Source organism: Apostichopus japonicus, chromosome 3 (genome assembly GCF_037975245.1).
Source record: "Apostichopus japonicus isolate 1M-3 chromosome 3, ASM3797524v1, whole genome shotgun sequence".
In the NCBI taxonomy this organism is placed as follows: domain Eukaryota; kingdom Metazoa; phylum Echinodermata; class Holothuroidea; order Aspidochirotida; family Stichopodidae; genus Apostichopus; species Apostichopus japonicus.
In genome coordinates, this window is record NC_092563.1 from 1,927,443 (window position 1) to 1,954,463 (window position 27,021).

General features: G+C 34.1%; 1 protein-coding gene across 1 annotated transcript in view; it reads left to right on the top strand.

The window, feature by feature from the left end:
• Positions 1 to 27,021, top strand: part of LOC139959556 (glycine receptor subunit alpha-4-like) — a 118,818-nt gene that overhangs the window by 55,079 nt on the left and 36,718 nt on the right. The window lies entirely within an intron of this gene.

A 27,021-nucleotide genomic window follows, 5' to 3' on the forward strand; every position in this document is an offset into this window, starting at 1 on the left:
TCATGGCTGGTTCACGACAGCTTCATCTCCAGCGACGTCAGAGAGATTTTCGACGTGTACAATGTCAATCACATCAATGTTTAGATTGAAGTTTTCTATCTAATTTAGAGCGTGAAGAAGGGGTTAATCAACGGTCTAGCGTGCGTTACTCACATGATTAATGCACGATCGGGGGATAATGCAAGCGATGCACGAGGGCGGAGCCCGAGTGCATCCAGCGATAGCATTAACACCCGGAGTGCATTAATCATGTGAGTAACGCACGCTAGACCGTTGATTAACCCCGTTCATTCATACACTACCATTTGTGTGGGGGAAAAATCATAAAACAAAACATTTTTGGTTACATATAACCAAAGATTTATTAAAGTGATGCCCCGTAATTTTACCGTGCGTTACTCACAGGATTAACCACGGTCAGCTGACCTGAATGGACCAATAGGATTTAGGAATCTTTACTAAGTATGAATGAACATCCGCTTATATTCCAATAAACAGAACATATATACAATGTATTTAAGTCAGGTGTGAAATGAAGTCTCCAATTAAACCTAAAAAATGGTTTAACAGAGTAGGACGCACCCAACCAAAAGAAACAAAAGAAAAATTTACCTTTTTTTTTTTACATTTTTTTTTCACAATTGCTTTACATTCATTTCATCATTTCAATTCCTTGTTGATTGTTGTATAATAAATCAGGTGCTAATTAGATAAATAATATGCATGCCATTTATGAGATCAAATAGAGTTATGAGGGATATAACATTAATAATGTTTTTGCATAATTTGGTTGTCATTCTTTTAAAAATTGAGGCAATTCTCTAACAGTTTCATATTTTTGGTATTGTATTCCAAGTCTTAACAATCAACATTCTGCTCTCCTGTACGAACAAGGAAAAAGTTCGCACGAATTGATGCAACAAGTGCTCGGCTCTCGCCGCGAAGAGCCTTGCGTTTACTATACATACATTCATATTAATTAGAGAGTAAAACAGAAATAAAGAGAGAAAGCTAGTATTAGAAACGGGTTGGGATAATTTAATATGTCGGTAATATTTTACCCCTTTTAAACTGTTTTGCATAGTAACGGTGCATGGAACAATCGATAACTAATGTGTCTGTGTGTCTGTGTGTATCTTTTATTGTCCGTTAGGACTATTAACTTACAAACACTTTGAGACGTGAATGAGTTCAATAACTCTTCAACCTGACCGTTGATACCTTAAACATCCTCAATTTATTTTTGTGAAAATATACAATTTCATTTGCCTAGAAAGACGTTTTCTTCGACTAGATGGCTTACTCAGCAACGGCAATCCAACAGGTGGAAATAAACGTGTTTGGTTTCTTTTATCAATGACGTATAATGAAAACTGTAAAAAGGGGGTAAAAAGGGCGAAAGAATAAGGAAGAAGTAATAATTAAGTTGGTAAAAGAGAGATGTTAGTTTTTGATGAAATACACACACATATATTTTCCTAACTAATTCATCTATTATAATAACATATTTTCAATTAACTTTTACGGTTAAGTAAAAAATAGTATTTGTTACATGCTACATATTACATGTTTGTTACTGCAGTATAACAGTATCAAATGTATAATTCTAGGCGGTTCGTATTTAGGGCTCTACATGTATTGCTGAGTAGAGGTTTTTCTTGTAGATTTTTGACCCCGACATGATTTTATTTCAACGATAGATTTTACCATTCCAAGTGCTAAGAGCTTTCTTCAACCTGTTTTATGTCTACATTTGTAACAAATCAATCAATTTTCATTATATCGTGGGTTATTTGGTCGGCCTTTTTTCTTACTTTCTTGAAACGATTTTGTAAAGCAATGGCTCCAGAATGAGGCCATTTTGTTTTCATTGTCCTCTCTCTGTACACTGATCAGGCATGATAAGGGACCAAAATAAGGGAAAAGGTTAAAAAATTGACCAAAATAAAAAGAAATATGTAAAGGTAAATATTCTTTACGTGCTCATAATCAATATCTTTAAAATTGTTTCTTTCCTTATGGCATTTAAATTATTTAATTTGATACTGTAAATTAAATACAGGGGGAAAAAAATCCGGTAAAAATGACCTGTTGAACTTACTTCCTAAGTTAACTAAATTAAAGCCCAGAGGCTGCAGTAAAACATGAAAGTTTGTCAAACGTTTCTTCTAAAATAAAAAAACATATAACTAATCAAAATGTCCCGATGGGATAGTCCTCTATATCACACTTTGTCAGAATCCAAAACTGTTCTTGGCCAGATATCGTGATTTTTGGTGGGATTCGTACAATTAATTCACTGCCCATGCGCGGTTATTGGACTACCAAGCTCTGAAAACCGTTGCCGAAAAGTTTCTATAGACGGTGTGTGTAGGATATTGTACACACTGTAGTGTATACGCCGTGTGTACCCATCTCAGCACCACTATACAACCTGTAGATGCAACTTCGTGTAGTATAATTTTTCTGACTTTTCCTTCGGGTTATGTGACATTATGCTGAAAGATGATAGATTCTCCAAGCAACGCAGACCTGACTAAATAGAGGGGGTGTGGAGGGGGGGGGGGTTGGTGAAGGGCGGACCCGTGGTCAGTTAATGGGAATGCGGAGGGGGTCTTGGTTAAATTTGAACGTGAGATTAATAATGATAGGTTCTCATTTTCACTATAATGGATCTGGTTATATCGACGTCTCTACGCCAGTGAAAGAAACCCAGTAATACCGGTTAAGAATATTAACTACTACTCTCATAGAAAATGGTCGTGTTTAGATTAATGTATATATACAGGTGGCAAGAGGGAAATCATGGCTGGAACAAAATGACCATGAACGTCTTTTACAGGAGGATCAGTGTATCCAATAGGACCTTATATACTAGAGAATACATTACAATTTAAGATGAAGGATTGCAGTCTTGTATCGGGGTCCAAGGCCTCCTCACACGTTTTTTTCTTGCGACCGGTCAGCTCCTTAACGTACAGACGTAACATACAATGATATATCAATGACGTAATGTACTCAGATGCTATAGGGTCAACGAAGGTTGCTCTGCACGTGCATTTTATACGTTGAAGTAACATCAAATCCATGAAATTTCCGAAACTGGAAAAGAATGTGTATCCTCGCTGTTTGAAGATGGTGGAAGAGGCAGGAGGGGGCGGGGGGTAGAATGCAATGGAAATGATGCGGGCGGGTGGAGGGGTGGCAGGGAGGTGTACATCATAAACCATGCCTATCACATATGTTAGCGATTACAATTGAGTTTGCTTCACCTTGTCTATAGCTTTTTGAGAGAGACTTGTTTGAACTTTTGATATAGTGCAATACCTATTATTTAGTTACATCATCGTCCTCGTCGACCTCTGTATAGTACGATCCTCACAGAAAGAACACTGATAGCTAAGAGCAGGGTGCAATTTACTGATCTGCCTCCTTGAAACCTCTTACAGCTTTAAACAGCAAACCGGCTTCTGTATAACTAGTATATATATGAGTGAATATATACGTTTGAAGGAGTTTCTTTTCTGGCTCACTTTGAATCAAATAAGAATGTTAATGTTTACATCGGCACGAACTGTTAAATATCGACAGCTGGAACTCAAGATGATTGTGAACGGTATCAGTACTTGTATATAGTGTTATTATTCAATAGATTTAATGGAGAAACTCTAGAAGAGAAGTGCTTTTATATCTTTATTTCTTTATCGATTGAAATCGAGTGTTTACACAGTATCATCATGACTGTGATGGTGTAGAATCAATTAAAACACATTATATCGATTGTGGATTACTATTAAATCCTATATATATACATAATGTGTACACACATATACATCGTTGCAGGTAACAAGACCTACATTTCTCAGTTGTCAAGTAAATTCTTTAGATTGCTACATGGCTCGTTTCTAATGTAATGAAATTATTCACGAGCTTTTGAAGAGATTTGATAATTTAGGACGATCCTGCGGCAGTTTTGAGGCACACTGTTTACAAGTGGCGAGAATTAAACTCGACCGTCTTATAGACAGACGCTCAATTCATCAATTCCTTTCCGATTATACCTGAAGGAAAACTAAGGCTGCAGCCTTTTAATAATTGACCCATTTGTGTACCCACACCACGAAGAACTTTCAACTTTTGGAACGCTTTTTATTGTTATCCCCAATTGAGTATATACAGGGAATGGGTTTCCGTATGGAGGGGGGAGGGGGAGGGTGGGGGTGGGGTCTAATTGTGTATACCTGTATCTCTGTAAACATTTTTTACTTCTGTCTATGACCTGAAATACTATATTTGTCGGTGTGTTAGTTAGTTTGTTCGTCCATCAGTCTGTGACGTAGATTGTATAACATCGACCATGTTACACATTACATATCCGAGTTCATGCAACTAAATATATAATATGATATGCCTACTTATGATTTCTTCATTACGTTGCTTGAGGTGTTTGACCGAAATACATGTTTTCATTCAGGCGTACGTATCGCAAAAAGAAAGAAAGAAATATACAAAATAAATTCCTATAAAGACTGCATTGTAAAACATTATCAATGTTATGAAAAAATATTCAAATAATTTAGCCCTTACCGAAATATGCAAACAACAAAGGAACTTTTATAAATAATTAAATCAACGAGTATTGCCTATATAAATCTCAGAAAGAAGTGATATCATATTCATGAATTTGAATGTTGAATTTTCTTTTACACTTGATTGCTTTTAACAACGTTCAAGTGGCTAGACTGAAACTTGACAATTATGCAAATGACGTATCCTTGAAGTTTACTCTAAGAATTGGTTTTCTTGTAAAACCGGATTTTGTATTATTTTGGGTTTTTTATATCCCCTCTATAGAGTAGAAAAAGTTTCGCTATATCGGTAATATGTTATCGTCGAATGAAGTAAGCACACTGTTGACATTTATTATAAGCCTATAAATGTGATTTATGGATCATTCCTCTTCACCAATGACATAACTATTTTTATATGTTAAGTCTATAGCTCTAGGCTCCCTGTGATTGATTGGCTGCTTAAACCATTAAAATGATAAGAAAAAATATATTTGACAAAAATAAAGAACTATATATAATAATGGCTATAGAGATGAGGCATTACTTCCGACAATGAAAGCAATCTAATAGAAATCCTAATCATTTGAATGGTGAAAGTAAAAATGTAACATTTACTCCCTTAAAGCTTATGAGGCAAATCATATTTTTTCGAAACCTTAATGATTATAGATGTAAGCAATTCCAAACGGGTGATGTATACTGACTAAAGAGCCTCTTTAAAATAAAATAAAATAAAATAAGAACGAAGATTAATGCAAAAAGGTGATGATAAGATTTATGAATTTAAAGGGGATATCCGAAAGCTTTCTTCGATTAATTTAAAAGGAAATTCCGCGGTTAACAAATCCATGTTATAAGAATTCTTTGATAACCCTTGGTGTTGTTTTATGATTAGTCATAAAAAAAAACAGTTGGTTTGATAGCTTCTATCTGTTGAAGCAGAGAAATGGTAATTTATGTCTGTATATGATGCCGTGTGTCTATCTACAGGTGTCCTATAAATCTTTCCAAAACAAACAGCAAATTATGAGAGGGCAAAAGCAAATTGTTGCAAAGATTAATGTAACTATAAATAGACGTCATGTACAGGATATATGTATTATAATAGTAAACAGGCAAACTTAAGATTATTAGCTTTTAATGATTGTGTATAATATGCATAAAATTAACATTATTTGAATATTTCCCAGTGGCCCGGAAGGAGGTGGGGGAGGGGCAGGCAGTGTGTTAACAATTCAAAATTCAAACGTTAATAGCTATGTCCATGGATTAGATTAATAAATGTGTGTCACATATATGATCAAACATATGTGTGTGATTGTCAGTCTTTTTGTCGGCGTGAAGAAAACGGGGGCATCATCTTATATGTAGAAAAGTTTCTTCAAGTAAAGTTCTTGTAGGCACTGCTAAAGAAATTGCATATTCAGAGGAAGTGAAAGAGGGCTCAATCGGAGACGGGTGAAGGGGGTGGGGGTGGGGCAGGGGTACAAACGTCGAGTGGCAGTGGGCCGTCTGACTTTAATATGAGCAGGTTAACCACTAAAAAACATCATAAAACTTCCAAGAAAATGGATTATATGTGCATTCTGGACATCCTCTGTGCATTTGTGCATTCATACTCTGAATTCATACTGCAGTCATACTCTATGCCTTCTGTACGATGTTGATTTCCCAGTATCTGAATGAATCTGCCAACAAACGTCACTTTTATTTAATTTTTCAACAATTGATTTTTTAATTACATGTTTCTGTTTTAATATTTCATCAAACAACTCTGGTTATTTTGGATTACATAATTTTCGGTTCTCAACAGAAGTGCTCACTTTAAAGAACAAAATGGCGTTTTTTTTTACAAAAGAAAGGGACGCATTTAGTGTATGAAAACGTGTCGAGAACGGATTGGAAGAGGGCGCGTGTCCCCCCCCCCCTCCCGCTGTGCTCCCGTGGCTTGCACTTGCTTGTACAAATATATATTTATATATGTATATATATATATATATATATATATATATATATAAACACCTTCCCGTTTTTTTTCCCAGTTTTCGCGTTTCATATATGACGTTAAATATATTTTCTAATTATTGTAAAAACTTTTCAAGATATAGCGAGAAACGTAAATTATTACAACGGTGCTTCTCACATATCGCAAATCATGAAAATATGTTGAAATAAATAGCGATTTTTATGTTTGGGTGACTGTCAATAAATACTAAAATCCGAAATCATAATAATAACATAAAATGATAATTTATTAGACTTGATGAGAACGTTGGTGAGCATTAATAATCATCGGGAGGTAGAATTTATGTTTATTTGATGAAGTTTACATTATCAGATAAATTCACATCAATGTGCTAACCAAACGAAATCAGCCAAAAGCACCAAATATATTTATACGATTTTCAAACATTTCTGCTGCGTTTATAAGATTAACATATTTTGCAGTTTAGATGTCAACACAAAGGAGCCCATTGCAACGTATAATGTAGCTATATAGCTTATTCTGTATAGCCACAACCTAAAAGAAACACTGTCGAAGTTAAGCACACATGCCATAATTTAATTATTACGTTTTCGTGCAAATGGAAAATAAATTAAGTTATGCCAGTTTTCGTTGATACTGTTAGTAAATATGTCATGTAGTATATTATAAGTTTATTTGGGATACAGTTTGTTTAGTAAACAATATATTAAATTAAGCCTTATGGGATATGCACGTGTAATACAATTAAACCTAACAATTATGGATATTTTATTTGTTTCTATCTGTAACTTAAAACTCTCCTATAAACTGCAGTGCCGAAATGTCGAAAAATATCAAACCATAAGTCGTATGCTTTTTGCGTAAACGCAAACCATGATATTGATCCTTCGAAGTATCTTGCAGTGATATGACACACACACACGCACACACACACCCACACTATCGTCCTGTTCGCCGGGAAGGAAGTGGTAAATGTTTGCATACGTGCATGATGCGGTTACGAAAATAATGACAATTTTATCTTCTATAAGATTTGTAAGTTCTAGGCCTATAACTTATCATTTCTGCGATATCAGATCAACGTTTTGACTCATTAGGAAATTCTAATACTAACCAGTATTTTTTGACCGTTTTTAGATAGATCAAGTTGCTTTTTTGGTCGGTGATGTAGAAAGCTTCGAAAAATTGAGTGGTTGGTATAGGGACGTTCCAAAGAATAATTTTATATTGCCGACTCAGTTAACGTGTTATTGACTGCCCTCGTGCATTCTCCTTAATGCGTTAAATGACTACATGATATGTAAATTACTTTAGAGGAATTTAATTTTACACAACTCAGCAATATATACCATATAGAATAACTGAACACATCCCGACATCTCAGTTCTCATCTAAAAGTAAATTGACGTTAAAGGTCCGTGAAGTTCTGGAGTTAGAGATAAGAAAAAGACGTTATATGCCTTAGGAAATTCTTCCTTGGATTTCTAACAATGTAATCTGTATTCTATATTACATGTTTAATTCAATACTAAGATTTGACCCAAAAAATTGTTTCATGCATTGTTTTAACTTATACAACGATTTTCGTACATGTTCGTTTATTTATTACTTTCTTCCTGCTTGCCTTAGGATCTGCTAAATGAGATAGAAAAAACAGACAGAAAGTCTTACGTGTACATAATGAAACCTGGGGCTCAATCGTTAACTTTTTTTCTCCCAATTAGTAAGCTGTACAGATTTATATAAAATGATAACATCTGTGAAGAAATTAGAATGACAACGTCCCTACAAGGCGTAGAGTTCTAAATAACCACCCGCTCAAAAGCAAAAAAAAAAAAAAAAACCAGGGAAGCAATTTAACACAGACAGATTACAGGGTTTACTACACAAGATAAGAAACAGATATCGAACAATATTTGCTAACATAAACGTTTTTGTGGAGTACTGAGTAAAAATGATATACAACAGCTAAGCGTTTGGTTTTACAACAGGGTTAGACTTCGAGGGCGCTGTGGACACAAAATGGCTATCAGGGTTTATTTACTTGTGATCTAAAGTATCGCAGGTTCGAGCCATTGTCAGTCCTTGATGTTGTGTCCTTGGAGAGGTCACTTGATCTTCATTGCTGCCTCTATGAACACAAGTTGTATAAATGGAACCCTCTGCGAGGTAACTTGTTAACAAATGTGCGGGCGTCGTTTTGTGTTTGCACTCAATGTTGTGAAGTTTCCAGGGGACACGTAGATGCATGTGGCGTACTGTGCTCCAAGAGCCACTGTCTGTAAATTGTGTGCGCGTGGGTTTGTGAATATGACAAAACCCTATGAACTGCAGTGGCTAGCTGTTGTGAAAAGGTCTCGGCCCTTTTACAGAACTGTAAAACCTCAACTGCAACAGTAATTTTCTCTTTTTACATATATATTCATCTTCTGAAGATGGACATTTTCCTCGCGTATCATCTGTTGAGGTTGCACATGCTGCGGTTAATTCCTCACAATCCAGATTAATGAGACATTATAAGAACATATTTTAATTATGGATAACCTTAAAACAAGTTACTTAATCCATCATTACCAAGGAGCCAATTATGTCAGCGAATCCCCTTTTTCGAGGTCTTCAGATTCCTTAAATATATTATAGAAATGAGAATACGTTATTCTTTATCCCATATTTCCTCTCCCTTCTTATAACGTTTACGTCCTAACCCGCTTATTAAACGTTGAGTTATATGATTAAGACGACAACGGTATGCAGTGAAAGACAGACACAGGGGGATACAAACGTTCACATTGTTGTTCACAGTAGTTCTCTTAAGTGCGCCCAGATAAATTAATACAGAGGTCAACAGAGGTGGAGGCGCCGATAGGTTACTCTTGACAGGTTTATTAAGAAAGTAACGGCATGTTGGACAGGCACGTAGACTTACAGACAAACATAGCATTTCACGGGGAGAGATAATACATTCACGGCATGAAATGTCTGTTATAATGATGTAGCTAATCAACACGTATATACCGTGGCTCTTTAAACGAACGAATATATACGCTATCACATTGTTAAGTGTAACAATGTGAGCCCCTAATTGGAAAGAATTCATCCACTTTACCTCATAACAAGGTGCTCTGTGTCAATCTGATTGGAAATTTATGGAGCACATACATCTAATACTAATAGGTAACATAGAGCTGTGGGATGAATATTATATATATATATATATATATATATATATATACATATATATATATATATATATATATATATATATATATATATATATATATATATATATATATATATATATATATAATGGAATCATAATGGAAACAAAGTTATCTTGAAAGGCACTCACTAGGACTAGTGTAAAGGTTTTTATTATTTTCTTGCATTACTATCATACTAAAGTAAAACAACCGTCCGCATTCCATCAACAGGAAGAAAATCCTTATCACATCTACATAAAAACAAGTAGGTAAAAAAACAACAGCAAAAAGCGACTGGGAATGGAAAAGTACGAAAAAGAAAAATCGAATCAATGACCTCAGGAATACAAACTCTGCGTTCTACCATCTGAGCCATCCAGACCTGTAGTTTAGTGGCGATCCCTATAGTCGTGGTTGGAATTCAGTTCAAGCCAAAAAATTCTTCTTTTGTGCTCTTTTCCAAATATTTTTTTTATGGAAACTCAATGAAAACTAAAGTTTTCCCTATGTCATTAAAAATGGTTGTTGTCGTCCATGTTCACACATAACGAGGTCATCGAAGAGTTAAGTGACATTAACCTATAGTTCAAACAATACAAATATGCACTTTTACTCTTTTTACCATCTTAGTTCATAGTACATTTAATACACCAACGGTGTTAATGTACAGACTTTATAGTAAATTGGACACTTAATACACCAACGGTGTTAATGTACAGACTTTATAGTAATGTGGACACTTAATACACCAACGGTGTTAATATACATACTTTATAGTAAATTGGACACTTAACACACCAACGGTGTTAATATACAGACTTTATAGTAAATTGGACACTTAACACACCAACGGTGTCAAGGTACAGACTTTATAGTAAATTGGACACTTAACACAACAACGGTGTTAATGTACAGACTTTAAAATAAATGTCGTCAAAAACGATGTAGTGCCATAATGACATTTGAAATAACATTTATTTTTAGTTAATAGTAAACGATTTATTTTCTGCGCACAAGTAAAGCAAGATGATATGTTTATTTCGAAAAAGAAAAAAAAATGGAGGGGAGACTGGGAGCAAAGCACGCCGTATATTGATATTGATAAGTACTATGGTGAACACTGTCAAAGCATATTCTGCTACACGTTCAGTAAACTCAGGTGTGAAGATTATATTATGACTATTAATAATAAAGGCAAAGCCAGGTATTATCAATCATACTTGAAGGTCAAGCGAACTGTACGCTTTAATTATTTATTTACAAGGACACCAAGTAGACTGGGGAATTCCCTCGGTGGGAATGACAATATTTTATTTCTAAGCAATGTAATTCATTCAACGCAGGAATCCCTGGTTTCATTTAGGTACAAAACTCGCGGTGAAGACGCAAACAATATTATGTTATGCATTAAGGCAAGAATCGCTGGTTTCATCTAGGTTATAAATTCGCGGTGAAGCAGACACACAGGTGACAACATCTAGCCAAAACATATTCTTTTTTACCAATCACCGGCATTTTACCCCCCAAAAAGGTCAAAATTGTGTTAACGTCTATATATATATATATATAGAGAGAGAGAGAGAGAGAGGTGGAGAGACATGTCTGAAAGTATCATTTTTTTCTTGTATATATATATATATATATATATATATATATATATATATATATATATATATATATATTTATATATATATATATATATTTATATATATATATATATATATACATATATATATATTTATATATATATATATGTATATATATATATATATATATATATATATATGTATATATTTAAATATATATATATATAAGTGCATGTCTTTATAGCCTATACTACCCATCTTTTACTATGTACTGTAGATATAGGTCTCTAAGACATGCAATATTATACAAAGCATTATGAATATCATCATTCATTAATGTTTCATTAACGAAAGATTATTAGAAAAAACAAAATGTTCGGAATTACAAAGAAATTCTTGAGGACTTGATTATGAAGACTTCACGAAAATTACCTATAAACATTTATTATCATTATTGAAACTGACAACCAATGCCTTGGGGATAAATCGATTATGCATCTTCCATTTTCATAACACATTGAGGCGTAATCGTGGGTCCTTTCATTAAGAATTCATGATTTATAGACCGTGAATAGATGATAGGTAAGTTTTATGATAGTTGAATGTTGAATGTTCCCTCCCAGTCTTTAGCTGCTATCTGACTTTGCCAAAGTATTTTAATTGGACTATAAAATGTAGAATGTCTGATATACCCATTCCAATAGTATATAGGTTATTTCAATAGTTGACTGCTTACAGGCATTCGAATTGGTCTTATGCTGTAGAATGAAAGAAATCAAAACAAGAAGCCTATTGTGTGCAATATTAGTGGCTGCCTAAGGTTTAATCGGCTTTCGTTTTAATTATACAAATGCCTTAGAATGACAACAGTCTGGTGACCTATATTATTATAGCTAAGCTCGTCGACTTTCAGTTATTCTCAGTTAATAATTCAATTTTCTGATAAAATTATTAGCATTGTTAATTAATAAATCAGAGAAATAGAAACGTCAACGGAAGATCTGGCAAACTATTGCATACCGTTTATATCAGATTTTTTAAAAATTTTATTAAGGTTCAAATTCTTTTCTTTTCAGTGACGTCATAGGCACATTTTCCAAATGGATGCCAATGTAAACAGAGGCCTGTATACATTGATGAATAATTCTTTGTATAATTATTTGATGAGATTTATCAATACACTAAGAAAATCTGTCAAATATCAACAAAGTTTCAATGCTTTTTACATGAAATATGTCAATGTTATTATATATGGAATAAGGTAATTAATTTATAGTTGAATCTCTGACAAAATACCAAATTATTCTCAAACATGATAACACGCCATGTAACGTCCACTGCGTAAACTATACTTCTGTATAGAAATATATAGGAAGGATTTTTTTTTAATAATGCAAAATTATAAATACTACTTGAGTGATAACTTTGATTACATTTTCCCTCTTCTTTTTGTATTGGCGGCACCAAAAAGATGGCTGAAAAAAAGAAACTAAATGTTTATTCTCGGGAGCTTACATGGAATGGGGTGTAGGGGGGGGGGGTGGGGTGCTAATACACAATACCTCTATTATAGCATTGTAATGACGATAACTATAAGTGTATATGCATATAGGAAGTGTCCTGTATTATAGCTATACTTTCAGCATGTAGCGTTCAACGCCATGTTCTTCTCTTATTACTCAATATATTCACCATATTTTCATGGGGAAGGGAGAGGGGCGGGGTTAAGAGCCTGCCCTCATCGCCTTTTAAAAAGAAAATAGAAATAGACAATAATCTCCAAGATGAACCATCAGCGGTTAATGGTATCAAGTAATTTTAATATAAATTCTACTTTTGAATCAAACCAAGATGTTTTTATTATTGTTATTATTAATATTTTCTAGTAATAATTGCAAGTTGTTAGCGATGATTCTTCCAAATCAAATTTGAGAGTCATCATTCATAGATGCCACCACCACTACATCCTAGATTATTTCTCAAGACGGTGGCATTCTCAGAGATTTTCTTCCTTTTTGTTTTAGGTTTGTGTCTTCTAGGAATAATAAAAAACCAATAGGCTGATTTAATCCTTGATTATTACGACCGAAATAGATAAGGTCACTGTTTAATCATAACACATCTGCAAGCTAGCCCTGCAGAAAACATCGCTAACGAAGTCCTAACTTATACCCGTATAGAGTGAAATATATAACATTGCTCCTACGGCGATTAGAATCATAAATATAAATTCATTTCCTGACTCAAGGCATTTAATATAATATATACTTATACATTTGGTAGAGGGTTTGTTTATATTTATGATCAAATAAACAATAAATATACAATATAAAAACGAAAGATCCTTTCTTTTATTAAGAATGTGAACGACGTCTAAGAAAAAGTGGAGACTTTCTTTGTTTTTTCTCTGTGTCTGTGTCTGTATTTTGCGATTGTGTGTATTTGTCTCTGTCTTTTTTCAACGTATTTATGTAGGCATTTTCAATTTTTTAGTTTCATTTTCTTTTCTTTTCTTTTCTTTTCTTTTCTTTTCTTTTCTTTTCTTTTCTTTTCTTTTCTTTTCTTTTCTTTTCTTTTCTTTTCTTTTCTTTTCTTTTCTTTTCTTTTCTTTTCTTTTCTTTTCTTTTCTTTTCTTTTCTTTTCTTTTCTTTTCTTTTCTTTTCTTTTCTTTTCTTTTCTTTTCTTTTCTTTTCTTTTCTTTTCTTTTCTTTTCTTTTCTTTTCTTTTCTTTTCTTTTCTTTTCTTTTCTTTTCTTTTCTTTTCTTTTCTTTTCTTTTCTTTTCTTTTCTTTTCTTTTCTTTTCTTTTCTTTTCTTTTCTTTTCTTTTCTTTTCTTTTCTTTTCTTTTCTTTTCTTTTCTTTTCTTTTCTTTTCTTTTCTTTTCTTTTCTTTTCTTTTCTTTTCTTTTCTTTTCTTTTCTTTTCTTTTCTTTTCTTTTCTTTTCTTTTCTTTTCTTTTCTTTTCTTTTCTTTTCTTTTCTTTTCTTTTCTCTATCCTCGACTCCTCGATTTTTCTTTGATTTGGTTCTTGTCTGTTTCTGTCACTGTGTTTATAGTTGATATTTATGCTTGTAAGTGTGTACATATTTTGCCTTCACACTGAGGACTTGAACAAAGGAATTCCAAGTCCTCAGATGTCTTTCAATAGAATCGCCATGTCCTCTGAAGAATTCTATTGTTAAGTGTTATTGTTAAGTTTAGGGTATGTGGATGCGAACAATGGAATAAAAAGGAAAAGAATAGTGTCTCTGTGTGTACGCGCGTCTTTACTTTATATCTTCATTGTTGCCTCTGCATTCGTTCCTTCGTTTGTTTCTTCTTCCTTTGTAAACGCCCCCGTTTCTATTTCTGTCTTTGTCCTCATTTCTGTAAAGTTGTCCCCGTTTCTGTACTTGCTTTTGTCTGTGCAAACTCACTAGTTATTTATCTCTGTTTCTGTCTGTTTCCTAGTATCTCTCTCTATATATATGTCTGTGTGTATGTTTGTTTCTAGTATCTCTATCTCTCTCTGTTCCCGTCTCTGTTTCTGATTCCTTCCTTTTTGTTGGACCTGTTTCAGTTTTCGGCTACTTGTGCCGTTTCTGACTGTATTTCAGTTTCGCTCTTTTTTCTTGTCTTTTTGTCCCTGCTGCCAGCCTCCTTCCATCTCTATTGCTTTCTCTGTGTTTGTTTCTGCATCTGTCTCTATTTCTGTCCCTGTTTCGCATTTACAACTACTTTATATTCATCGATGTGCTTTGATAAAAAGCCCAAAACAAACGTTAAAAAAGTTATTTACCTTCTACCGTGGAATAGTTTTCCAAAAGCCTTTTGATGTTGCTTTGCTTAAATAAGATCAACAGACTGAGTAGAATTAAAACTCTTGTTTATCAAAAGTTCCATCTATTTATTATAAATGACAAAAAATACTTTCTCTCCGTGGCAAAATATCATGTTTTCACTCATGAATTAGGAACAGTTGCCGTAGGAGCTCGTGATAAGATCTGTAAGGTACCTTATTCCCAATTACCCCATTTAATGAGAAACAAATCGAATCAATCCCTTTGTTAAATTAGATCTAAGCACATAAGCCAATAAGCTCGCAAAAAGATACCTTTCTTTTTGGTCATTCGGAAGCAATCGATCTGAAAACTAGGTCACAAATCTTGCAACATTTTGTAAACGCGGATTCTTCCCCGCATTATCATTAACCTGAAAACAAAACGAATATTTCGGAGGTACATAAATGCAGCAGTTATGAAACGCGGAAATATTTTCATACTTCTATAGTTGAAAGTGCTTTTTGATTTTATTATGCTCTTAACCTTGAGTGTTACTAAAGAAAAGAGAACATGGTGACTAGGACGTTATTTTGTCACTATGACAAAAATTTGCTACAAGCTTTATTTATTCTTTTAAACAAGTTTATCAATATTGCAAATATTTTGTGGAATAACATATCCATTTGTAGATATAAATTTTGTATATATTCCAAATATTAAATACAAAAAAAAAATCTGCCTTTGTCAGCCAAATTCCTAAAAGTGCCTCTGATCTACAGAAAATCCGTGATCTTACATGCAGTCAACATGTGATTTTCAAGTAAAGATTGACAACATCAACTGCTTATCGGATTCCACCCTATGTGTCCAATACTAATATTATTAAAGTATTAAGATGCTGTTGTGAAGTGCATGCATGGTTGTTGAACAGCTGTTTGGTATACCAGTGGCATCTTAATTAACAAGGTATGCTATTGTCCACTTTGCATTATTCCGCGCCCTATTTACAATCGCCATCCACCGTGAATCATAAGCCCCCCATAGGACTTTATTAATTACACGCAAAAAATATGGTCGAGCGCATTTTCAGACTATGAAATTAAATACAAGTAACCACTGTAATAGCAAAGAAATAGTCACTTGAAGAAGATTCTTTCTCCCAATTTATGATAGGATTTACCTGACATTGTCTTTTCAATATTAAATTTATGTTTATCAACCTTCTTTTTTTTTTGTTTATCAAGATAAAAACAATCCGGGTTCTTTCGTTCTTAAACTCAAACGTTGGCGTGAGATTAATTAATATTTAAACGGATTCGTTGGATATTCGATATTTCATCAAGGGATCACAGTACGTAATATTATACGTAAAAGCAAAGTCGGATAATGATGTCAGAAGCATTGATATTCACATAAATCTTCAAGAAAATGATATCAATTTAAATTTAATCCAAACACGTCATTATTCTGAATCATAAATTAAGACCAAAACAAACATGAACTTTAATATCATCTATACAAATCATATATGTCATATGTAATTAATATATTCATAAACGATATTTTATTACTATTAAAAGTTCTACCATTTATTTCTTGATTTAGGTTTTGGGGTTTCTGCTATTACTTGAAATTCGATTCAAACTTTCCACTGTGGTTGTTGTGTCTTAACTTTGTGTCCTTCGACTAATTTCTCTCTCAGCGGTACTTGATCTGGATTGCATGTAAATATTTTCTCTGTTATACTGGTTCAGCGCCGTTCTGTCGATACGACATGACATCATGGCTTTCCAAGTATCATTGTGCATCGACTGTGGGTTGAAAGAGAAACGAATATAGATATTGTATCGGTCAATTATATAGATGTATATATTTATGAGTTATGCCATGTTGATTTAATGAACATACCATCAGACGCCTTGTCTTTAGAGCGTGCCCTTGACAAGCATTTCAACAGCAGGAAGAAATGCCCCTCTCAGCTTGAGTAGGCAAGATTCATATGATCGGTATGTGTCTTCGTCTTGAGAACCACTTCTCAAAACTTTGGATATGCTGAACCGAGAGAGATTCTAGAACAATTAAGTGTTTAGGGAAGGCTATGCGTTGCAGGATAAGTTAGTTCACGTGTACTTTTCGATATAAAGTTAAGTAGTTGGTCCTCTTCTCGCTGATGTATTTCATCTTGTCCACTTTCGTATCATAAAAAAAAAACCGTATTGGCTCATCTATATATAAACTCGGTTATCTGCGAGTATTCTTGATACAAAAGTCTGAAAGTGACATGACGTCGTCAAACGTCGACTGTTTACTTAAACTAAAATCTTTTAGCTTTGATAGAAAAGAGAATCGTTTGTCTCAACTGACTCAAGACAGTTAGATGTGAATTACTTTGTAAAGAAGATTTTTGTAGTTGAGCTAGATGATAATTTTTTTTCAGTTTATTTTATTCGATGATAAAATGTTTTTCATATAGCTTGACGATAGTTAATTTTCATTTCAAATAATGAGGTAAAAGTGGAAATTTATGAAGATTTCAAATTTTCTTGTTTCGATTGGTTATCATATTAATACAAACAAAAATCAAATTTAGAGAAGAAAGATTAGAAACATAATATGTCTGTTCAACGAATCAAATTCATAAATAACTCGCTAATTAACCAATCCCTTTATTTCTATTCAGTGATGTAAATAGAAAGAGCAACATGAATGGAATATACCGATATTTATCGATGGTTTACCGGCATCGTACAAATATGAACATTTCATTCTAGTCTTGTTTATTTTAATATGCAATCTGTAGTTTACAGTTATACATTACGTAATATTTCAGGTCTTTCATCCCCCTTCTCTATTTGTATGATTTCAATCATGTGATGTTGATTGATCTATAATTCTCCTAATCACGGACACTGAACTCAAGTCAGAAGGATGGGATCTGACAGATTTTGTCCTATTGAGCGTTCCTTGGAAACTGCCTCGATTCATTTCAAATTAGTGGTACAGCTGGCGCGACTCATCTCTCAGTTTTATATTAATCAGTTCCTAGGTATGTCACTTTGTTTATTCGCCAGTAGGCGAAGCGCTGTGGAAATGACAAAGGGATTTAATCCTTAAGAAAAAAAGAAAAAAAAAAAAGAAGTCGTGATTAAAAAGTATGGTAGCCGATGTGGGCTTCAAATTGGTCGATACTGGATTAATTTCCGAACCTGTTTCACGTTTCTCTCCAGTTCGTATAGAAAATATCGTAACCTTATATTGTTTCTTTTTATTTCCCCCCTGCATTCTCAGCACATTTTAATAAATTTGTTGCGGTACCTATTCGGTAACCAATCATGCGTAACTGATTTAACATCGAAACCATCGAAAATAATTTGTGGTTATGAAGTGACAAACCATGTGGGGCACTTTCGAAGGGGAAAAGGGGTCACGAGAGAGCTATCCACTTTTGTGTTCAGCACTCTACATTATTAGTTTTATATTATTATTATTTGGCATCCGTGTAAGAACAAGAATGTGAGAAAGATGGCCAGCTTTCTAAGACCAATGAGCACCATTATCAGAGAACTTTCTAAGATTAATAAGCACCAGCATGAGACAGTTTTCCAAGATTAAAGAGCACCATTATAAGACATCTGTCTAAGATCAATCAGCACCATTATCAGACAATTTTCTAAGATCAAATGAACACCATTGTCAGATAGCTTTCAAAGATTAATAAGCACCATTATTAGACGGCTTTCTAAGATCAATGAGCACCATTATCATACAGCAATCTAAGATCAATAAGTACTGTTAAAAGTTATGAGTTAAAATCCATTATCATCACAATCACTGAGATAGACGAGGAGAGTATAGGCTATATAAACCAAGGAGGCTCGTCTGCCTTGAGTAGAACGAAGTCGCCTCAATGTACATATAAACACCTACTCCTTCGAGACACGGAAAACCTTGTACAAGACCGCCATGTAACTGATACCACTGAAGAGTAAATAAAGGAGTATACCGTAAATATATAATAATATTATTACACTGCCTAGGAGTAAATGGGCAGACGGTATATATATATATATATATATATATATATATATATATATATATATATATATATATATAATATATATATATACATGTATATATATAGATAGATAGATGTATATGTATATATATATTTATATAAATAAGAAATTGGATTTTACACATCGTTTCCAATGATATACGTGCTTTCTCTCAGTAGACTTCTCATCTAGCATCATCGCTTTGAAATCTACCGTAATAGTGACGTAGCACTGGATGGATATCTCTCTCACGGGGATCATTTGACGTGCGTTAGCTAGATCAATTAATTCATTTAACCGAAGCTATCAGCTAAATTTAAGTAACTGGAGCTTTTTTTTTCATCATATTTCGGTTTAGCGGTTTACAAGTTTCCCCCGACAACTCTTGTATCAAACTCTAAATATGTCTTAATATGAATATCATCCTGAAGTGATGAAGAAATGTATATTATCCTGGAATGTGTTGAAGGATAAGAAACACAAAAAGGAAGAAAATTGGGAATAAACCTGGAAGTAACTTCTTGATAGAATCATTTGTCTGGCTGTTATCAATTTCAAATATTTTGTCGGATCTCTAACTTGGCCTGTGGGAGATTACACATATGCATGTGACTATATTGGGCTAAATTATTTATCGAACAAACATGTTCAAATCAGCCATAGTGCATTAAAGCATTATTACATTATTACTACAAACATGATACTTACGTTTTCATGGGAAGAAATTATATCATCTCTGAGGTGTGACGAATGATAAATCTTCAACAAAGTGTCGTCCAAAACTTCATAAAATCACTTCTTTGTCGTGTAAATTAATGTTCAATTCTTTTTGAAGGAGAGACACCTTTTCACATGACTGATTTTTTGTTGTCGATTTTTTTTTCTAGCGATGACTTGGAATGCATCCGTTAGCTTTATCACACAACACTCTCGGGTATATATGTGACAAATGGACAATACAATAATGTGCCCTTTTTATATAGCATTGTCATTTTGTTCTCTGTATAACGTTATCACTCATTTCATACTCTTTAAAATACACACACACACATACATATATATGTATATATATACAATATAACATTACCTATTCTACTTTCCATATTATATCTCTTTAATCCTCTGTCTTTGTATATGTATATATATATATATATATATATATATATATATAATTAGCTGTTACATTCTTTATCGGTCATTTCTTCTTTCATACTGAACATAATGTTACCGTTGTTGCCGAGGTAATATTACCTCTTCTATAGTCTATAACATTATCCCTGATAGGCTATACTGTAGGTAACATGACCTCTTATAATTTACTCTACGTAGCTTTCTACTTCAAATGCCACCTTTGAAGAGTTACTCGTCCTTTATTATTATTATTATATTATTATTATTTCTTACAGTGTAATATATCAATTGACAAGCGCGACTGTACCTGCCAGTCTGTAACTGCGACCCCATCCCTCAACCATGAGTATTGAGGACATGCATGGTTCACCAGGTCCAAGCCTCAAAGCTGATGCACCATTCATCATCAGTCAAATAAAAGTACCATGAGAATTCAGTTTTCCAACTATCATAGGGTTTATTATCTCCATCAGGAGTTAACAAGCGAATACATTACGTCATTTTCGTTACTTGACGCCCTAACGAATGTTCAAACCGACACAAATGTGTTTGTTTATCTCAACCTTTGCTTCTTTTTCTTCTTCTTTTTTGTTAGAGGATGTCAAGAAAATGAATGATTAGGCCAGCCTTGGTTGTCAAGAATGATTGCGTTTAAGTTCTGTGGGATTAAGTATGACCAGGGGCCTGGAACTTGTTCTATCCTGCAAGAGATTTAAGACTACTATTTGGTTTATTTCTTAAGATGTATTAATGTTCTTGAAGAGACGATGAGGGGGAGGGGGGGGGGGGAGAAGGATTTCATGTCCTGTGATTATTGGTTCATTGTGAATTGTAGGGACTCATAAAGCCTCGTGCGTACACGCCATTATTATTTGTGATATGATACGACAGGAATTAACGCGCGCCCGCGTATAGCTGGATATGTTTGCAATAAATATAGGTAAGTGGGTAAGACGTCTGTTCGACTTATACTTAGAATACATCTGATACCCTGACAGTTATGCGGGGCCGTAATAACAAATGTGTTCATCTTCTTCCGCTGTGTACGTGCAGGGTTGATCGACAACGACAATGCCGATTGGAAAATCTAGAACAAGGCAACAAAATTCAGCCGTCACGCGTGATTCGAACCGGGCCCTTCTACGCTAACCTATAGTGGACTATGGATACCATATATAAAATGTGCAGTGGTTCAAAGGCCACTTACGGGAGATGGGCATTCCACTGTAGACCTCGCCAGCTTTGATCGAACAATACTGGAGTTGTTATCATGATGTATTTGCCAACAATACTCTAAAGATGATGCTATTCATTGATGAAACGTATCAATTCGGATCTAGGACGAGATAATGAAACTAGAACACTGATAAATACAACGGAGAATGACAAGATGGATTGAAGTGTCATGAATATGTATTCAAGAATAAACAAGGGCGGCGGAAGCACTTTTAATCTGGGGGGGCACCGACATCAAAGGGCACTTTGCAGAAATTCGATTGGACTGATGCAGCCTTATATTTAGTACCCTTTATAACTCTTATTGTATTATCTTATTTGCGTATACACATCACTCCATCAACGCCCCCCCCCCCCCCCAAGGAAAATATGCATATAGCACTGCGATATCCAATGTGCAAATTGGGAAACAAGGAACAAGTTTTCTTTTGAGACAAAATGAGGTGAAATCATATGCTAGTTGCTAATGTAGGAATCTTCCGAATTATAGTTTATTTCTTGTTAATGTCTTAACAATTTTTTTTCCATTCGAAATAGCTTTGAGTTTGACCGAGAAATTCATTAAAAGTCAGGGCGTAGCCAGGATTTGCAAAGTTGTATGCACGACTATCTGAGCGGAGCGCCACCACCGGTTGGCGCGGAGCGTACAAGAAAATTTTTGGTTTTACAAACCCCTCAGATGGCCGGAAACGGCCCTTCCGAGTGTTCATTCTGGTTCCCTGGCCTCTAATTGCTAACTTGAGACACCTCAATTTTTATGTAGAAAAAGGGCACATTTTTAACCTGAGGAAAAGTGGGGGGCACGTGCCCCCTGTGCCCCCCGGTTCCGCCGCCCTTGAGAATAAATAAATAAATATATATATAAACAGATACACTTTTCCAATTCTTTAAAGTTTATGAAATCTTTTATTAAACTATATCCAGATAATCTAGTTTATACCTATTGCATGGCGTATACGTTCCATTAGAAATCTTGAGGTAGTGGGTAGATGGCTTGTAGAGTTGTTACATGTGCCTCCTTTTTCTATACCTCCGAACTTTATAAAAAAAAACATTATCTGTGGACAAACTATGACCACTGAACCATTGTCTGTACCTGAGGCAAGAATGTGATACATTTTTATTTATTAAATCTGTAAGTGCCTCTGTTCACCCGAGACTTTAATTTAATCCATAGTTTCCCCTTAAGATATACACAGTGTCATGTGTCTTCGATTGGGTAAACTATACTCCCTTCAAAAAGTTCGTTATGTATGGTTCGAGGACAAAAATGCGTTTATTTTTATTTCACAAAGGGAGCTACACCCTTTGAAGAAATAAACAAAAATTTATTTATGGAGTTGTTTTCTTGCCATTTTTGAAATTCCTGTCAAACGATGTAGGATACAAACCATAACAAACAGGGTTAAGATCGTAGAAACATCACATCAGTCGATTTGATATGGTACTAAAGACGCAAATTTCATCATCATGGTTATTTTTTTTTTTTTTGCATTTATGTTATTTCACAAAGGGTGCTACACCCTTTGAAGAAATAAACAAAGAATTAATTTAGGAGTTGTTTTCTTACCTTTTTTGTGGAAATTCTTGTCAAACGATGTAGGAGACAAACCATAACAAACAGGGTTAAGATAGTAAAAACACATCAGTCGATTTGATATGGTACTAAAGACGCAAATTTCATCATCATGGTTATTTTTTTTTTTTTTGCATTTATGTTATTTCACAAAGGGTGCTACACCCTTTGAAGAAATAAACAAAGAATTAATTTAGGAGTTGTTTTCTTACCTTTTTTGTGGAAATTCTTGTCAAACGATGTAGGAGACAAACCATAACAAACAGGGTTAAGATAGTAAAAACACATCAGTCGATTTGATATGGTACTAAAGACGCAAATTTCATCATCATGGTTATTTTTTTTATATTAAAATACAAAATAAACAACGAAATATACAAAGAATTAATTTAGGAGTTGTTTCTTACCTTTTTTGTGGAAATTCTTGTCAAACGATGTAGGAGACAAACCATAACAAACAGGGTTAAGATCGTAAAAACACATCAGTCGATTTGATATGGTACTAAAGACGCAAATTTCATCATCATGGTTATTTTTTTTTATATTAAAAAACCGACCCGACCTATCTTTTCAATGTTAATAGAAATAAATAACCAACCGGCGACATTTACGATACAAAGAAATCGCTTTAATTGTCTTTATAAAGTTTAATGGGCATCACATGTATCATAATTGGGACATTTTGGAGCCTCTAACTGTACTGCAAGTAATAAACACACTGTCTACTTATAATATTTGCAATGTGCCTGAAAACACGCCCTGCAATACGTGAGAACATCGTAAACTGGGTTACGACATAGGCTAGCTTTATAAAATATTCCGAGAATCCACGTATCCATGCCTGCAGTAATAAGCATGCATGGTTGGATACTAACATGTTATGGATAGGCTAAACAACCTACCGTTGGGTTACTAGCATGATATTAAGAACGATGCATTGTATCATCCTCCTGACCAATCAAAATTGACGGTCAGGCCAAATCACGTGATGTAACACTTCCAATCTATCGTTACAGAACTATAATACGCGCATTTTCAGTGCTGCTTTTCAAAGAAGACGAACTGTATGCAACGTTTATGGATTGTGGCAAGAGAAAAATTGCTTCCAGATGCGAGACGAGGTTTTCTTCTTCCTGTTTATGCGAACAACTTTGCCCTGAAACTCTACGGCATGGTAGTTACTATAAAGGTTTCTGTATTGCGTGAATAGCTCTGTTATCCTGTAACACTGAGAAATGCGTTAGGATAGGCTACTCTAATGATAAACTGCGTATATACAATGACACGCCATCCAATCATTCTTTGAAAAAGGAAAGAAAATAAATATAACATTGACAAGGGAGGTACTTAACTACCCATGTAATCATTGGGGATGACGTAGGCTAATAAACATATATACAATCCCCCACCACCCCCCCCCCCCCACCGATTCTGAATCCAATCAACAGTTTTAAGGCCATGTGGATACAATAGACCCATCGACTGCTCAGTATATATATATATATATATATATATATATACATATGTATATGTATATGCTTTTATAACTGTGGCTATGGCATTGTCTACTCAAACAAATTACAACCTTTGGTGACGTGACTAAACCTTTAAATTGATAAATGGGGAAATGGGTTGATTACTAATGGATCCTTCAAGTTTATTTTAAGAGAGCAGAAAAATTAAACATCTCCAGTCGACTGAAATTTTATGGTCACTGGAGAGGTATTTATTCTGAAAACAGGCTCACAAAGTCTGTCAGTGTCTATAGATGAATTAGAGACCGATGAATGTTTATTCCTTTAACTTTAAGTGAAAATAATAGCCTACGCCATTGATTATTTGCAGTGACGTCCATAGTTATCGACCAATAAAATGCTTTTAAGAATAATTGAAGAAAGGAATTCATATATATATATATATATATATATATATATATATTTATAAACACACACACACACATATATATATATATATATATATATATATATATATATATATATATATATAAAGTTTACAACTGCCATATCATACGGCCACCATATGATAGCTGATGACTTGGATTAGCATGGCGCTTGCAAGTTTCCATACCTTGACGCATTTTGATCTTGGGCGACAAGAGGTGAAAGATTTTCTAAACATGATTTTTTCGATCAACTCCAATCCTTCCGAACCTGACCCCATCTCGGGTAGTTTATTTCATCCTGTACTAAACATCCAGGCATTACACATAGTGATGATATCATTGCAAACGTGCAGAAGGTCACTTTACTGGGGTCGCTGTATTAAAGGGACTCTCCCCGAATAGGTTTGACTTCCATCAGATATATACACATCTATAAATTCTGTTGCAGTCTAAAGACAAGTTTATATACCGAATGCCATCCACCGAATAACAGTGATCAGCACTTTTGAACGGTTCGGTGGAATTTTTGATGTACGGGTTATCAATCCCTTAGATGTTCGTCCGACAGAAATCTTACCAGACAACTTCAAAACTTTCATGTATCAAAAGTCTGCTCGGTGATTGATAGCAAAAGGAAAATGCGAACGCTTAACTCAATAATGTATTACCACAGTGTATAGACAGAGGCACATTATAACCAACCATCAAAGTATCGTCAAGTTTGGAGGCGACTTGAATATACTTTGAGCGGCTTTAATGCCAGGGGACTACCAGAGACAGAACAAGAACATGAGTCTGTCGTAATTCATCAAGAAATAGTCAATTAGACATGTACAAGTGTATAGGGGAGGGGGAGGGGAGGTGGGGTAAGAATTACATCATAGCATATTCAATTCAGTTTAGTTCAATTCAAAAAAAAAAAATTTTTATTTCGCAATTTCACAGGATATAGAAATACATTAAACATAACATATAACAATGTGTATAAATCAGGTGTCGAACGAAGTCTTCTATAAAACCTACACACACAAAAATGGTTTAACAAAGTAGAACACTCCCAACCAAAAAGATACTAAAGAAAAATTTACATTCATTTATTTACACATTTGCTCACAATTTACACTACATTAATTTAATATTTATGAATGCCTTATCGACCGTTATATAATTAGTTATGATGCTATGTAGATAAATAATATGAGTACCATTTATAAGCTTAAACAGAGTTATGAAAAATATAATATTAATCATGTTCTATTCATCGGTCAGTTGTCATACTCTTTAAAAAGTGAAGCAGACTTTAACATTTTAATGTTTTCTGATATAGCATGCCAAGTATTAATGGCACGATATGTAAAGCTAAACATTCCAAACTTTGTACGACCTGGACAATCACATTCACGTCAGCGTATCAAGCAGTAAATCTTGAGGGTTCCTAACTGTACATTGTGCAACCTATAATATGGCACGCCAAACGTGCCATTAATTCTAATAAATGAATTTGACCTTGGTCAATTTCTTTGGCTCTCACTGGGGAATCTTGTCAACACAATTGTCTGTTTTAGGTTATTAACAAATTAAAATAAAAACGAAAATGTTAACGTCAAATTTGAACAGAAGCTTATTGCTTACGATTACAATAAACAGTTAAATGTTTATTCTGTAAAGTTGATTCGCGTATGTAATGATTAGCAGACACGTGACGTCACCATTTGCTCTATTATATACCCAGCAGTACTATACCCCCGTTAGGCGTATATAAATATTCATGAGTCACGTGGTGACAGTCATTTTCGAAGCGTTTTGTTGCTCAAACTCAGTTAAGCATGTGTATAATTCACTTATTCTAATTGTTTCATATTTTCTATTTTACTGACACGTCTGAAATTTCTCATATTACCTTATTAGTCATCTGTCGTTCTTTTCACAAAAAATGCAGATCATTATGGATATGAACACTCCTTATTTTAAGTATTTTTTTAACGATAATAACAATCAATATATGTTTTCTTTTTAA